This window comes from Catharus ustulatus, chromosome 3 (genome assembly GCF_009819885.2).
Source record: "Catharus ustulatus isolate bCatUst1 chromosome 3, bCatUst1.pri.v2, whole genome shotgun sequence".
NCBI lineage: Eukaryota > Metazoa > Chordata > Aves > Passeriformes > Turdidae > Catharus > Catharus ustulatus.
The window spans coordinates 97,251,110-97,268,742 of record NC_046223.1 but is presented as its reverse complement, the minus strand read 5'-3'; positions in this window follow the sequence as shown (position 1 = coordinate 97,268,742).

Sequence of the window (17,633 nt, the reverse complement as noted above, 5' to 3'; positions counted from 1 at the left end):
TAGTATGAATTCACTACTGACCAGTTGCATGCCCCCAGAATCACTCAGTTGCCAAGGGCCTATATGTCTCAATCTTAAATCTAAGAGCTATTTCGACAGCAGTAGGTAAACATTCATGCCTTTAGATATGCAGTCTGTTTCAGTGAGCCCTCTCCAGACAAGTATGAATGTGGTTCAGGAGCGTGATACAAATCACACTCTTCTTCCAGCCACCAAAAAAGACAAAGTTCTTCTTCTTTGGTAAGAAAACCTTTTAGCTGCATGGATAAAGAGGCATGCTGTGCCAGAGAAAGTCCTTACAATTTCATGGCACTGAAAAATTTACCTGATATCCCATTACAGATATGGAGACAGTGTTTTCTATATGACAATACTTTGGAACTGCTGGATGTGAATTAAATCACTGGGGAATCTGCATAACTGGTCTGCAAATATTTTAAAGAAATTAATTTGTTTGAAGAAAAGCAAGATGTCATAAAGATTATTTTTCTGTGAGTCTGTACTACCTTAAAGAAGCATTCAAAGTCCTGAACTTCCAGCTGCTTTGTGTTGAGTAAAATTTCAGCTTGCATACAAATCATCTGTCCTCTCTGGCTTTTCTAGCTCATTCAAGGATAATTTGCAGTTGACTGTACTTCCTTTTCTATCTAACACCACAGGAACAGTGTTCAATGACAAACAAACACGTGTGCTAGCCAGGCACACATTTGCAGTATCCCTACTACAGTAATTTCACGACCATAAGGTGCACCGGACTATAAGGCGCACTTTTTTTTGCAGCGAGGCTCTGCCCCCAGCTTCCCCCGTGCGGTTGCTGGTCGAGGCCGCGCCTTCACCCGACAGCCATTGGCCCCCGGGACCACCTGGACCTGACAGGGGCGATGCCATGGGCCCCTGGGCTCGACTCCACCTGGCTGCCGCGGCACTGCCAACTCCCCCCATGGCTCACGGCTCACACTTCCGGGGTGGCAAATGTCACAACTTTGTACACCAGATAAGGTGCACCGGACTATAAGGCTCACTTCCGGATTCGGGGGAAAATTTTAGTCAAAAGGGTGTGCCTTATAGTAGTGGAATTACTGTAATTTATTTTGCTACACAGTGATCTATTTACAATATATTGACATGTTTTGAAGCAGATGATGATAACCCATCAGCTGGTTGCTTCTACACAATAGCCTTATCACAAACAGGTGCATTAAAAATAATTCCTCCCTGGAAAGGCATATTTTTCCTGTTGCATTCTGTATTGCAGCAGAATTTCAGGAAGACATATTTCAGTTTACAGAGTTGTACCCTGACTTTCTTTTTTTAATACAGCATTTATTTAAAATATTATATATGGATAAGAGTACTATAGAAAACACATTAAATCTACAAAACATGTATTTTTCTACCTGTGAGTCATTTATGACAAAATCAGAGTCATAGGAGAGGATTCATCTGACCACTTGTGCATATCCGTCATCAGACATCATTTCTAAGCAAATTGCACTAGGCCCTCTCAGTAATTGGTGGAGAAAGTCAGGCATTTCCAGAGTGTGATTTATCAGATATATGGGAGAAGTGTCCTTTAAAGTGCAATGTATCTTACAGAAGTGTTTTTTTCTAGCTACAGAGTGCAGAAGCAGCTTTGATAACCACCTCAAATATAAACAATCAGATTAGAGACCTTTACATTTCAACAGATGAAACATTCATTTATTTTGTATTCAGTTCTGCACAGTATTTTCCATTTAACTGGGCACAAAACTTTAACATCTCAAAGATTTTTAAAGTCTTCTAAAAACAATTAGTATGTTGATTTAAAAATATTAATAAAAGGCAAAAATTATTATGTAATCAAAGTATCTAAGGCAGGAGAGTTGGGTATAGTCTGGTAGTAGGTGGAGAGCGAACAGGAAGCATGAAAGAATGTGGTATTTGAGAATTAGCTGCCATTTACTGTATTCCAGCAAATATTATTATACGTGACAGAAAATACTCCAGAGCTTTAATTTTTAATGCCTATTTACCTATGGTTCTATACAGTGTTAAGTAGTTTATTATGAAACATGAAAAACTTTGAAGAGCATTTGTTGACAAGAAAATAATTTTAGTAGTTGGAGTTTTTCCTTAGGAATTACAAAAACATAAGAACTACCAAACACATGACAAATGAAGCAAATTATCTGCAAAAATCATTTGTTTGACAGGGAGGCATTAAAAACAAGAAAGGCCAAAAGACACTTGGGTGATTATTTAGATGTGCACACCGAGTACAAAGCCAGATAATCTTTAATCTATTTGCAATGAATCTCAACAATACACTTAAGTGAATTCTTATTTGGTATTGATTTTAAGACATGAATTATTTCTCTAAAGAGAAGCAAAATCTTAGAGGAAAAAATAAAACTTTTAATTCTAAATGTAGATAATGAGTGTATCTTAACAAGGCACCAGGAACTTTCTTTGACGCATATTTATTTCACATATCACTAATTCACCCAAGGAGACTTTCAATTCTAAAAGATGCACAGGCCAAAGTACAGTTCCAGTAAAGGCTTTAAGCAACATAATGTACATTGTCTAATGACTATGGTTTCATCATCTTCCATGGTACATTAAGTGCCCACTTTCCAAACAATTTGTGCTTGGAGAGATGCATTCTTCAGAGTGAGATTCACAATAAACAGTAATTGACAACTGTAGAGATCAGTAGAATTTATAAATAGATGATGAATATAAATATCTTTTTTCACATCCTGTAACTAGTTCCTGCTTACCAAGCTAGGTGCCGGGAGGCACCACTTTCTTCTGTTGATGCAGTTAAAAGCAAAGAGTGGCAGTTAAATTATTACCTGAAGGCATAAAAGGCATAAAGAGTAATCCTTATATTTTCAAAGTCAACTTTTGCAGGTTCTGTTTCTGACAGACAACCTTCTCAATCCTTATCTCACCACACGCACATTTTTGCACTAAATTTCACAATTCTCAGAAGGTTGCCCAAACCAGAAATCTGCAGACATTGAGGGTAAAAGTAGACTGAGATAGTAGAATAAAAGGGGGTTGGGACTTGTAGTTTTGTCCTTTTTCTGCAATTCCATTTGGGATAAAATTATTAATAATTCATTGGGCCACAGACAAATAACATAAATCTTTTATATTGTGATTAGGACAGAATGTGATATTCCAGACTTAATTTTTTTCTTCAATTATTTTTGGTACATTTTTCATCTAACACCTAATGCATCAAGTGCTTCAGCTGTCCTCCAAGGTAAACATCCAAACCAAAAATCTTGTTTTGAATTCAAATTCCTTGTGTAGAACAAAACACTTTTCACAGGAGAGCTCAACAAACCACTAACAAATGAATCAGAGCTTCTTTTATGATAGATTAATTGCCTTATGAATACAAGAGAACCAGCAGATATATCTCTAACTTTCAAAAGTCTTTCATAGTTCAGTTTTTATATGCAAACTTGGAAAATACCTAGATGAAATAACCATATAATAACCACTGAATGCAAAATGTATAACTATGGAGTGAAAGAACAAGACAGGATTGACCTGGTTTTCTTCCTACCCTCTAAAAAATACTATGCCTGGACTGATGATTGTGTTGACTGTTGTTGAAGGTAAAGTTTTAATTTGTTGGAATGAATCTAAATAGCATATACCTTAGTTACAGTGCACTAGATATTATAAGAATAATCTGCCATCTCATAACAACCAAAGAAATTTGTATAACTGGACAATAACACAACCCTTTACATACCCTAACTATAGATTACTTTCAAAGCTGTAGGATTTAAGACTTTCTGGTCTTGCAGTAAATGTTACAGCTAACACCTGCACTGTGTTTAGCTTTTCAATCTCATTAGCATAAGTCTTTTTTATCTTGGTGGTGGATTTTTTTATCATTGGCTATTTCTGAACCACTTTCTATTAATTTAAGTAAGACAAAGTTAATGAAATTAATCTTCTGCTTGGAAAAGCTAAGAAATACCTTGCAGAAACATGTTTTCTAATTGTGAATTATCTTGAAAAGAGTCTATCTTCTAGGTTTTTTATTATTTCTATTGAAAGTTTCTGTCATGACAGAGGATGATAGTATCAACCCCAGTCTTTATTTCAAAACCATAGAGAGCCTTTGACCTGATCCCCAGACACTGAAGTCAGTGAAAATAAAACTGAGACAAGGAATTCAACTATATTCTAGTCCAGAAATTGATCTGACAGCAGATTTCACAAATCTCTTGTATCCCATATTGTTGAAGAAATGCTCTGCTGCATACCAGCCTAGATGGAGTTTTTCAAAGCATTTATGAAGAGCTTTTTGACTATATCTACTTTAGATTATCATCATCTCTATGACCTTCTTTATAAGATAGAGCATAAAGCTACACCAGTGATATGTTTGTTGTTGCTGAAATGCATTTGAATTCTTATTTTAATTCCTCAGATATACTAATGACATCGGCAGGTTGGTTTGATACATTTAATCAATCCTTTACACAGTTTTGATTCTGAGCAGTGATGCACCGCCAAGACTACCTCCAACCTTATACTGCTCTCAGAGCCACTTCAAGTTTATCCTGTTTATCTAATGGAGAAGTACAAGATAATGCTACATCATTGGTTGGTCTAAAGATGAGGACAGAGAAAAAGTAGTGTCACACTAGTGATAGGTTCAAAACACCATCCCAGACACTTCTGAAATAAGAGTATTACTCTAAAAAATGATTTTTAGCTTTTTAGTGTGATACAGCCTATAAGTTTGCTCTGTTTACTCTCCATCTCTGCTATACTTCTTAAGAAGCTTGGGCCAGGAGAAAATCCCTGTAGCAGGAGAAGCAATCTAATATAGCAAGTGGAAATTTGAGACGATGCAGGGTGAGGCAGAGGATTCTACAGACATGTTGCAAAAGGCTTTGGTTTAAGCAGTTTCAGATTCTGGTAAGAACTTGGAACTTCACTGCAAAAAACCAATTGCTAACCTGACTACAACAAATATTAGATGTCAAAACTCACCAGAAAGAGAAGTGAGGGAAAAAGGAAAATGGAAAAGGAAAGGCAATTGTTATTAATTGTCATTTGTGGATTAGTCTCTGTCTAACCATTTTGAGTGTTCAGTCAAGGGATACTTGGGAAAATGAAAGGGAGTACATGATACATTTTGTCCACTTACAATCCATATTCTCACAGCTGTTTTCAGGTCGAGCAATTTCCTGATCTTTTTTTAATTTGCATATTTAATAAACACCATTGTAACTGTCTTCCATATTCTTACTCAACCACTTTCTAAACTCTTTAAATTATCAATTTAAAAAAACTATTTAAAATTATTCTAGATTTATACTGCAATAAAACCTAGTTTTTATGGGCTCAAAGACTTGTTTTCCCTTTGGTTCAGTAAATTTCACCACTGCAAATTATCTTGATATTTTTGTGATCCTGTGCACTAAGCAAAAGCAATGTGACCAGAAACAATTAAATATCAAATAAGAAAAGTAAACATTCATAATGATGATGATGATGATGATGATGATGATGATGATGATCTAATTCAGATGAAAATGGCATCATCTAAACTCTCTAAACTACATTTTCACAAGTGAATTATTGTTCCTGATATAAAATTTTATGTGTGCATTTAATCTAGATAGCATAATACTTCATTTTTCTACCACATCTTCTGTCTGTAACCTTAGTGTAATGGATTTCCCAAGAGAAAGTTGTTACTTGGTGCAAAGCTTTATAGTCAATACTATGTATCTCCTTTACTTTTTCTTAATCCCTGAGAACCCTAAATCTGGAATGAAGCAGAGGTAGGAGTTTTCTGTTTAGTTCTCCATAGGCTGAAACTGTAAAGAAAGAGTAAGAGAAAAAAGGAATTTTAAAAATCCAACTTCTTTACATTGCAGTTTGTTTTCATTTACTTTGCTTTTTGCATAACAGGCAATAAAAGATACAGGAAATAGAATTATTAAAATAACATGGCTAAATAGTGGGAAACTGAACAAAAGGTTCTGAATTGGCTTCATTTTTGTGACAAACTTACTGAGGAGGAAGATACGTTCCCTGTCTCTAAATATAATGAGTAACATTACTCAATACTGGTACAAAGAAAATTATATCAAGGTTAATTTAAATAAGATGCTTGCTTATTGAAGGACATTTTGAAAATTACCTGTTTTAATTTTTTTCATAGAAACACAGAATGGTTTGTATTGGGAGGGACCTTAAAAATTACCTAGTTTCAAATATCCTGGCATTGGCAGGGACATCTTCCACTAGACCATGCTTCTCAAAGCTCCATCTACCCTGGTCAGGAACATTTCCAGGGATTGGGATACTCAGATTCTCTAGGCAACCTGTTCCAATGCCTCACCACCTTGAAAGTAAAGAATTTCTTCCTGACAACTAATGCAATCCTGCTATTTTTCATCTTAAAGCCATTCTCCCTTGTCCTATTATTGCATGCCTTTGTAACAAGTCCCTCTTCAGATTTTTTGTAGGCTGTCTTAAAGTACTGGAAAACCACTCCCTGAAGCCTTCTCTTCCACAGGTGGAACTCTCTTAGCCTGTCTTCATAAGTGAGTGTTCCAGCATGAAATGTCTCCATGGCCTCCTGTGGACCCACTCTTGTTTACTTTTTGGATATGCTGAGTGAGGAGCTCTGTCTTGGACAGTGTGGCATGCGGTTCAGCCCAGTGTCATCTACCACTGTGAACATAACTCTACTGGAGGAGAAAACTTGATATGCAGATGTACATTGAATAGGTAATGGTCTTTCTCCTGGCTGAGCAAGTTTGGGATTAGGAAGACTATTAGTTTATGGAAACTCAGTCACAATGAAAGAGATGTAGTTGTGGCAGGTTTGAGGAAGCTATTCATAATATGTTGAAACTGGCAGGAAAATGTTTTCATTAAAAACACGTTGGGCCATATGAAAGCTCTGGTATGACAGTGAATAGTGATATGCTGCTGCAATGATAACACTGTGAGCACTGTAATGCATACACAAGTATGCCATTTTCACAACACAGACATACTAATTAAAGTCAAATCATAATGCTCTAATTTGAGTCCCTGCCCTAGGATGCAATCCAGGAAAAGCAGTGAGAATAGACTCCTAGAAAACATGATTTACAAGGAAAGAGCAAAACCATTTATTCTGCTGAAAGAAACTCTGATTGGGGCATAGTCACAGAGGAGGTAGCTACAAATAGGAGGAAAAAAACCTGTTTTCATGCACTCTACTAACAGAAAGAAAAGGATGAGAATTAATTAATTTATTTTCAAAAGAAAGAACTAAACTGCTAGTTTCCTTTGTTTGAGCCTCTTGAAGACAAGTTAGACAAGTATCTGAAAAGAATTGTGCAAGCATGGTCAATCCTACTGGAAAACTAAAGGATTGACTCACTGAGTTTTGTAGTAGTCTTTTCTTGCCGGACATATCTGTCTGTTTCTGAGTCTATTTCTAAGTATATATCTGTCTTCTTTGGATCCAGCATTGGTTATCTTGGGCTCTGTGCTGGTTTTGGCTACTGTAGTGTCCATTTTCATCACAGTAGCTTGTATGGGATTGCATCTTGGGTTTGTGCTGCAAGCAGTGTTGAAAGCACAGGGATGTTACAACTGCTGCTGAGCAGTGCTTGCACAGTCAGGGCTTTTTTGCTCCTGGCCCCACCCAGCCAGTGAGTAGTGAGCAGACTGGGGCTACACAAGCAATTTGGAGGTGACACAACTAGGACAGCTGACCTCATCTGATCCAGAGGATATTTCCTATTCATATTCCTTTCTGAGCATATGGCATGATGGTCAGTGTATAAAGAAGGGTGAAGAAGAAGGAAGGGGGGAATTGGAGTGAGTGTGTGTTCCTAAGTGAACATCTAATGGAGCCTGGCTGTGTGGGACTTGGTTTCTGACTGTGGTTAAACCACAAAAGTGGTTTAACTTGCACACCTGCCAGCAGAACAGGTATTTTCATCTGCTCTAGTACCTGAGCAAATAAATCCAAAAAGCTTTCTAAATATATGCTGAAAACCAAACAAAGGAATGACATTTTAATTGTACATGCACTGTAATCCAAAATCTTAATGAATTTTTATGGCTTAAGGTGTAAGTTTCACAGCTAGAATTTTTTATCTAAAAATAGTCCAAAAACCTGGCTTCCCTAATTCCACTATTCCAGTATTCCATGTGGAATTCCCTAAATCCACTTATTTATGATCATATGTGTGACCTAAATTTCAGAAGGGGGTTTCATATTTTTCTGAAAGATTAGATGTTTCACTAACTAGAGATGGATCCTTCAAGAAAGCCAGTGTGTGTTCTTAAGGAGGGTGCCCCGTGAGAATTTATGAGATTTATTTCTTTGCATATTTGAAGAATGCTCCATTTAATAAAGATGAGTTAAGGATAATATTTCTATGAAAAATTATATAGATTGAAGTCAAATCTAGTTGAAATTTTTATTTGATTTGATTTGATTAAAAACAATTACTGATTGACTAAACTTTCTATTGATTAAAAACTATTAGTTGTCAAAGACAGGATGTGAATATTTCTGTTTATTTGAACCAAATACAGTCTGACCTGCCTTTCTAATGTTCTTTGAAACATATTTTTCTATAAAGCATATTTTCACTTCTGTCACATTTCTCCCCAATTGTTTTTTATCAGGAAAAAATCTATTGAAAATAAATATTCCACTCCTCAGATTTTAGTTTGCTGTCTAATGAAATATAAATGACTGACAAACTAATCATGGCTACAGGTATAATCCCATGGTCATCTACAAAGTAACTGTATTTACTAGTCCATTGTATAACTTTGCTTTTTTTTAAATATTTTTGAAATTTTAAGAGCAATTGGTACACAATGTTATAGAACTATAACCTCTACATACACTTGAAAACCTTTACATGATAGATGGCCGAGCCCTTTAATTCTGTGTCTGCCTATTAGTTTATTCTATTCACCCTTTTCTAGTCAGTTCTTTTCATACTTCAGAGACAAGATCAATATTTATCATGTTCCACATGAAATCGAATATAAATGAGACCTTGCAAATTATAGCTCTATGTCCCCTATGTATTTCTTAATATGTGAAAATTGCAGCTAGAGAAAAATTATTTCTAGATACTTTATCTTACTTGAATAAGTAACTTCAAGACCATATGCTTCAGACTGTGAGTTTGTTCTCACCAGATGCATGTGAAACTTAGTCAGTTATCTTTGCAGATGGCCACAGAGGTGTTTCATTTAACGTTGATTCATACACATCAAATACCAGTTGAGCTTAAAAACTGTTTGAAACACAGATTTCCATGGGCTAATGAGAACAAGTTGCTGTTTCTGTTTAGGTTTAATGAGTTTCTGGAAAGGTTTACGTGATAGAATAGTCCAGTTCTATAGAATAGAATTGTTGAAGTATTTTCTACCTTGATTTCTTTTTAAAAATTGATTTTTAATTTTTCCTTTGTGTGTTTTTAAAATGTATTCTATGCATTATGCTTCTGTTAGACATCAAGTGGTTAGGGAAGAAGAAAAATCTGTCTTGGTAAGTTACTTGGATCCAATTTTTGTTTGTATTTGTTTACTTTTTAGTCATTCTTTGGCAGAATGTAAATTGACAAATAGGGTAATTATCAAGTTGAAAAACAGTGTGCTCATCTCCACTGATTTGTTTCGAGTTAAGCTGATTACCACCATATTTGTGGTTAGTGAGGAATACATTCCTAAAGAGAAATTACAGTTGTTCTGGTTTTGGCTCATTTGATGGTCTTTTTCCTATAGGAAAAAGGACCTAAATAACTTCAATTTTCTCTTTGGAAATGTCATATTTTTAAATCTCTCTCTATAGAGATCTTGTGTGACAATTGTAACTTTGATGCCTTTGATCCCTTTTGTTCAGATATCTGGTACTGGCACTGTACGCCACTGTCTGTAAATCATCCTACCTTGGGTGTTTCTCCTTAAAAACCAATAGAATTTAATCTTCTGAAAATTTTTCTTATCAGAAATGACATTTTTTTTAGCATTCCAGAGATTCACTAATATTTTACATGAAATAAATTGCCTACCTAGTGTTGTATTTTGTAATACCATCTTCTAATATGAAACTTGTTTTAGTATGCATGAAGTAAAATGATTTCCTTTTATTTTAGCATTTTAAAGATAATATTGTGAAGATTTTATGTATACACAATTTTTTTCTAGGTTAAAATAACAATGGAGTTAAGAAAATATTTACACTAGAGAAGTTTTTTTGATTATTACACCTATTATGAAATATGATATCTACAAAGGCCCTAGAGACAGAGGCAGCTATCTCAGGAAGACCACAAAATGAGGTAGGAAATAGTAAGTCTGAGAATACCAATTACCATGAATTTGAAAATTCTTAGTTCCTCAAGGAGCTTAGAAGACATCAGTCATTGCTGTGTGATAGAAAGGTTCTAACCACATTTTGCAGAAATGAAGACTCAGAGAATAAAACAATATACTTGAGATAAATATAGAAATATTTCAAAATAATATTTTTAAAAGTTATTATTAATAGGTAAGCCCCTCATCTTAAATAATTATTAAACCTTACTGCATTTTAAAACATTTTAAATGTGGCTTTGGAACGTCTGCTAAAGGGATTCTTTTCACATCCTGGACAGTGTTTTTCATGCACTGTCTTTTTTCCTTCAATTCCAAATATTTTGGTTAATAGTATGTCTATAGAGTTTTCTGGCAATGTTAAGAACACAACAGGATTGGGTTGTTTTGCAACAGTTAATGGTTTGTGTTGATCAGTTAATCAAGGATAATACTTTTAAAAACCTGCTGCTGAGTCTTACATAACCACCTACCTACATACCATTTTAGCTTGGCTTCCAGTATTTACAGTACTTCAACACTAAGGTCAATAATTTTTTTTTTGATTGCACATTGCTTTTCAAAATAAGAAAATATAGTAAATTACTATGAATAAGGAAACATTTGAGGACTTTTAAAAGTCTTTAAAAGGACTTTTTCTTTTCTAGTTTAACAAACCTAAATAGTCATAATTCAGACTTTGAAAAAGTCATGCAATATTTTACACAAGAAATTCTTGGGATCCATGAGTTATCATTGTCATTTAAAAGTGTAAAAAAGTAAACAAACTAAGAAAACCATTTTCTTTTCCAAGGTAAGGCATCATTTAGAGAAATTCTGGTTTGCTATACAACATATTAGATTTGTGTCTGGGACAGGGCAAAAGGACCTCCCTCAATTTTCCAGTATGACAAATCAATCAATAATGCTTCTCTCTGTTTTATTTTCTAATTTTCAACACAGGTTATCTGCCTTTTTAAATCTATTTATAACTTTTCATATTGTTACTGTTCTAGTGTCCTGAACTGACTTCTAATTTTAAGAGTGGAATGAAATTCTAACATGATTTTAATTTAAAGCAAAAATTGCCAATGTGTTATATTGTTTCCTTAAAATAGCCTTTATTAAAAAAAAAAATAAAATAAACTCTCAGAAGAGTTAAATTGAGTATTAATGCATGTTATTTATTGATAATTGGATTTAGATTGATTAGATTGAAAGGTGTTTTCCTGATGGCCTTAATTTTTTGTTAAATATTAAATCAGTTTTTACTATAACTTGGTCTGTTTTTCATCCTCTTCCATATCTTTTGAATCATTCCATTTTAGTAAGCATTGAAAAAAACTTTACAATTCTGTCCTTGCTGCCACAGACTCTACTAGAATTATGTCATATATTATTACAGGTGTCAAATTGAACTAAAAAAAATATTCACATCTCTAAATTTGTTTTCATAAGTAGAATATTTAATTTTCATCTGTGTCACTCAATAGATCACAAGGACTGTCTGAGAACATCTTGTGCCTTTATTTTGATAGCAACAATTTTTAAAAGTTAGTTGTGCATTTCAATGATCTATTAAATCATCAGTCTAAGCAATTAATTTAAGTAGCCCCTAGCTGTTCAATGCTAATTGTGGAAATCTGTTCTCGAAGACTTCTCAGAGCTTTTTACAGCATTTGACATTATTTAGGTTTGTTCTGAGATTGTGTGAACAAGTGAAGCAATAGGCAAGTTGGACCCTTCTGGAAACAGGAAGGAGAATGTGATCTCTCTTGGCACATCTTGGGCTCTTTAGGAGGAGAGCATGTCAGAGGCTGCAGGGGAGCAGAGAGGAGGCAGCCACAGCACAGATGTGCAGCAACATACAATAAATGAAGGTCATTGAACTGACTGGAAGAGTCACAAAGAAGAATTTAGCAGGCATAAAAAAATGTGATTGAAAAGAATTATAATTTTCAGAATGACCCTTCGAATTTTGTCTATTTTAAAATTTAGCTTTTCTAATTCGTAAACTAAAAACTTTAATTTTTGGGAGCTTGTTAGGGAGGCCAAGGCACACAGACTGACCAAGATCCTGTCACAAAGAAGTTTCACATTTTTGACTTAAGACACTATGAACTAAAGACCTATTTTAATTGCATTATAATACTTATTTTCTTCTCTGAGGATTTCCTGGAAGGAAACTAAATTTGATAAGACAGCAGTAGAGCTTTCAAATCTGACATATGTGACTACTGTGAAAATCAGAATAGCTGTAGTTGAAGATTAACCTCCGCTGACTTGAGGCTTATTGTACTATTCATGCTAAATAAAATGTTACCTTTTTGATTCATATCTGTCACAGATTTCAATTGTTGATTCAGATCTCACATAGTGTATCTATGATAGGCATGTGCAATTGTCTAACAATCATGACATCAGATTGACAACCCATCATTCTGTAAAACAAGAAAGGAGAACAAAATCTTTGCTTTTCAAGATTAAAAGAAGAGAGGGTTAAATTCCTCTAAAAAGAATCAAGTTGCCAGAAGCATCAAAGCATGGAGTAATATACTTGATTGCTTTGTAGGTTTTGGGGATTTTTTTAATTTAGTGAATTGTAATTCCTGGGAGGGATTCAAAATCCTCAATAGTTGTAGTATTGTTGACACAGCCTAATATTTTAATTCTTTTCTCTGTAATGTTTAGATGATAGTTCTAATCATCTCTAAATGACTATGAATGTGGCACCAAAATAATTTAAAAATTATTTTAGAATTATATATGTTTCAAAACTGAATGTTTTCACAAAATTTACAATCAGAGATGCATCTTCTTTTTTTTTTTTTAATTGTCTATGGCACCATCTTGATTGATGCCACATTCTTGACTTCCTAAATAATATTTATTTTCAACTTCAGTTGCTATATTTTATTATTGACTATGGATATTAAAATTATCCATTTAAACAGTGATACCTAAAGTAAAGTAATTTCTGTTGTGTCTCTGTGCTGAGTTTCATTTATAATCAATGCACAGTAAAAGGGTCTGCATTACCAGAGCCTATCTCAGACTCAGTCTTACATACATGAAGAGTTTCACATATGAATTAAAGATGAAATCTTTTTTATGGCCCTTCTGAGTTCTGGGGGTTTATTTCAAGCTCTTCTGGCCACAGAGAGTTGGTTTAATTATATTCACTTCCAAAGTCAGCGAACTGAAAAGGTTTTGAAGCATGCATTGTCTATTAAATTTTCATGTTTGGTTTTTTTTTTTTGCTTTGTTGGAGTAGAATGAAATATAGTGCTCTTCACCAGAAAGGGATGCATATTGCCCTTATTTCCGTGCTAATCGTTGTTTTGCCAAAAGAACAGTAAAAAGGATCTGGCAAAGCAATTAGAAAAAAATATTACTTCAATAAATTTGAATGACTAATTCAATGGAAAGCACGTAAAGGAGCTGGAATGACAGTGATTTAGATATTTCTTAATCTATGCCTATTAAACTTTTCCAAAGAGGAAATAAGAATATCAAATTATTGCTATGATATCACCACAGCAAATTCCAGATGGCTTATAATAACTTTAGTATTAGTGTGGTTGCTATCTGACATACCACTACCTACTCAAAAAAGCTGAATTTTTATATTTATTAGTATTTTTTCTCATGGGTAATACAACTGATACAAAACAGTCCTGCATCTTTCTCCATTAAATTTGGGTAAATGACTGATCATTCAGCCCTTTTCCTGAAACACATATACCATGTTATTGCCATTTCCATGGCATTTAGGATGTATTTGTGCTATCACACAAATACCAAGTTGACCTTTCCAAATGGTATTTTAAATATGTCTTGGATTCCTTTTACACAGTTTTAGAGCTTGTTAGGCACAAATGTCATACTTATGATTAACCTATTAATTAAGTGTATTGTACATGTTGCTCACAGATCCAACTTGTTGTTTTGTTACTTAATAGGAGTGCTGGCTCAAGAATATATTCTTAAATATGGACAAGGCTGGAGGACGTGATAGATCTTCTCCTTAAGCATAGGTATTTTAAGAAATACTGGCCTTCAAGATGAGGCTGAAGCAAAATTTCAGATAGACAGAGTGTTTATTGGTAAGTGTATACCCTCATTCAAGAATTGATATTTCTTTTTTTTTTTTTAATTCAGTTGTACATCTGTAGTAAATAAACTAGGGTTAAAGTAGGCATTCAAGCACTGGGCCACTAGCACCCCTGCTGTTTGTTTAGCATAAGAAAACCAAGAAGATAAAAAATGCCTCAGATAAGCTGTTTGTACAGAGTCTTCACAACAAAAAAACCCAAAAAATTAGAATTATCAATAAAATTTCAATATTATCAAGATAATTTCTTTTATTCCTTTACTAATTGGGAAATTTAAATTTTGGGAATATTAATGCATGTATTTGCATAAATAAATGGATTGTATATCTAATTCTTGTCACTATGTTTCTTCCTTTTAATGTAAGCAATGTCAATCTCTAACAGAAGCAAGTCAACTATTCGGGATATAACAGATGTTTGGAAGACTGTCCTAAAATTACAGTAATTTCACGATTATAAGCCGCACCATTTTGACTAAAATTTTGGTCCGAACCCAAAGTGCGGCTTATAATCAGGTGCGGCTTATATATGGACAAGAACAAAAAGTTGCTAGTTTGGAGGACAGGTGTCTGCTGAGAAAGGCAGGAACTTCTCTTTGAAATGGAGAATGTAAACCTCCTCTCTCCAAATTATTATAATTTGGAAATCAAGGGGCTTTCAGGCAAAAATATGGGAATTAGGAATAACAGTTCTTTTCTAGGGAAATCAAAATAGAAATACAGTACTACAAAGAAACAAACTCCAAACCCTGACAAAGTCAGAGTACAACCTGACACCCTGTCAGGCAGGGTGTTGGTAGTAGTCCCATTAAATGGTGGCTGCATCCTCCTGCAGTGACAGATGTGGCTCAGTTGGAGCAGTGCTCCTGTACAAGGTGCAGTTTCCCTCTAAAGGTCCAGTGATGATGTGGAGAAATCCGGTTTTCCTCTGGAGTCCAGTGGAGAAAGGGGCTACCTTAGTGTCCAAAAACCTCTGTTTTTATCTTGGTAAGAAATGTTGGGCTCTTCCCCCTGGCTGGAGCAACTTCCAATGGGATGGAGTAATTTTATCAGTCCCACAGTGGGACTCAATGGGCCATTAGCAGACAATGACTCCCTGGAGGAAGGATGAGTTGTGAAAAGATAAAGAACAATGCCGTGCCTGGTTTCAATGGATGGCCCATTAGCAGATTATCTGCCATTGAGATAAGGATCACTGTCCCCACCCTCAACAGATGGTGATAGAGTAGATAGCTTTTATCACACTCTGTATTGTAACATGCGGCTTATAATCAGGTGCGGCTTATATATGGACAAAAAAACAAAAAGTTGCTGAAACCCAGAAGTGCAGCTTATACTCAGTGCGGCTTATAATTGTGAAATTACTGTAGTCTACATCAATAAATATTTTTTACAAAACAAATTTCAATTAATAAAATAGAGTTTACATCTTTGACAGGCAGTATGGACAGTTCTAATGACAAAGAGCAACATTCCAAACGCATGAGCATAGAAAGGATGTTTGTCCATTTCCCTCCAGAAAATTACTCTGAAATAATATTTTAAAGACTCAAATTTTTTTTTTCTTCAGAAAAAATACAATTTTAATGCAAAATTTTAATGCATTTTAATGCACAAAATATCTGAAACACTTTGCTGTTAAACCCAGATCTGTCTGATTGATTTTCTGATGCCTTCACTCCTGTGTGAAAACAAGCAGGATCAAGTTCAAAGCAGGTAAGGCAACTCCAGATGTATATTAGTTTTGGAAATATGTACAATTGCCAATCAGCAGTTTTTATTTTATTTGCTATTGTATCATAAAAATATTCCTAAATTTCATAGTGGTGTAAGATATATCTGTCATTTGTGTGTTCTACTATACATTAATATTAATAGATTTTATAAAAGACTTGATTTTTTCACTGTCCATGGGACTGTTGATTTCTGCCTAATATTAATACCTCTAAGGATGTTTTTTAGTCTTTCTGTATTCTCCTTGAAGTTTCAGTAAGTGGACTTTTCACTGAATCCAAAAATTCTTTAATGACATTCCTAGTACAAAATATAAAATGCATCTATAAATAATAGAAGTATGTAGGCCATTGATTTACAACAAAATAAATGACATTACTAGATGTATATTGACTCCCAGATATGTAATTAGGTCTATTAATAATAAATGCTAATACTAGATTAATGATGGGTTACATAAATAATGCAAAAGTGTATTAGAAGGAAGTGCAACAAACCTAGAATTTCCACATATGTAGAAGTCATGAATCTGCAGAACTGGGGATAAGACTGCTAGGGAATCTGTGAAGTTGTAGATCAAACACAGCTGAAACCCTGATTTTAGACTCCATGTGTTTTGTGCCTTTCTGCTCACAGCATTTGATTTTAACTCTGCAGTTGCTCTACTCTAATTTTCATTTTACTGAATTTTTAGTTCATGTTTGACTAAGTCAATGGTGAACAATATGTGAAAGGGACATCAAAAGCTCACTTTGTTTATGTCATATGGTGTAGAAATCTCTTTATCTCTCAAAACCTGATTCTTGTGCACAATTTAAAATTCCTTACATAGAGGCTTTTAGCTGAAAATTTTTTGCCTAGAGTTCGACTAGGGAGCTCTATCAAATTCTGAACTGTGCTACAAGGATGTTTTTCATAATAACAATAATAACAAAAAAAATAGTAACAATGGAATTTTCACCTATGCTCCGTATCCTGTTGTCTACCTTTTGGATGTTCGCTGACTCAAGTCAGGTTCTAGTCTCCATATAGACATTATAGATTCCTGAATAGCCCTGTGGTATGTAATCTTCCCTGTGTGGAGGAAATCATTCTCATCCAGGAGTAAGAGGGAAAGGAGTGACCTTCCTTTTGTGCTAGTCTCCAGTTTTTTATTCTATTTTACCAAGGATAAGATGTTGATCCTGACAGGCTGAGAGGTCTCTGCAATCTCATGAATGTGAACAAGACCAAGTAAAACTTCCTGCACCTGAGTTAGGGCAATCCCAAGGACAAATATGGGCTGGGCAGACAATGGCTGGAGACTAGACCTGGGTAGAAGGACTTGGGGGAGTTTGTGGATAAAGAAGTCGATGTGACTCTATAATGGGTGATTGCATTCTGAAAAAACTCGCATCCTGGGCTGTATCAAAAGAAGGTTGGGCAGCAG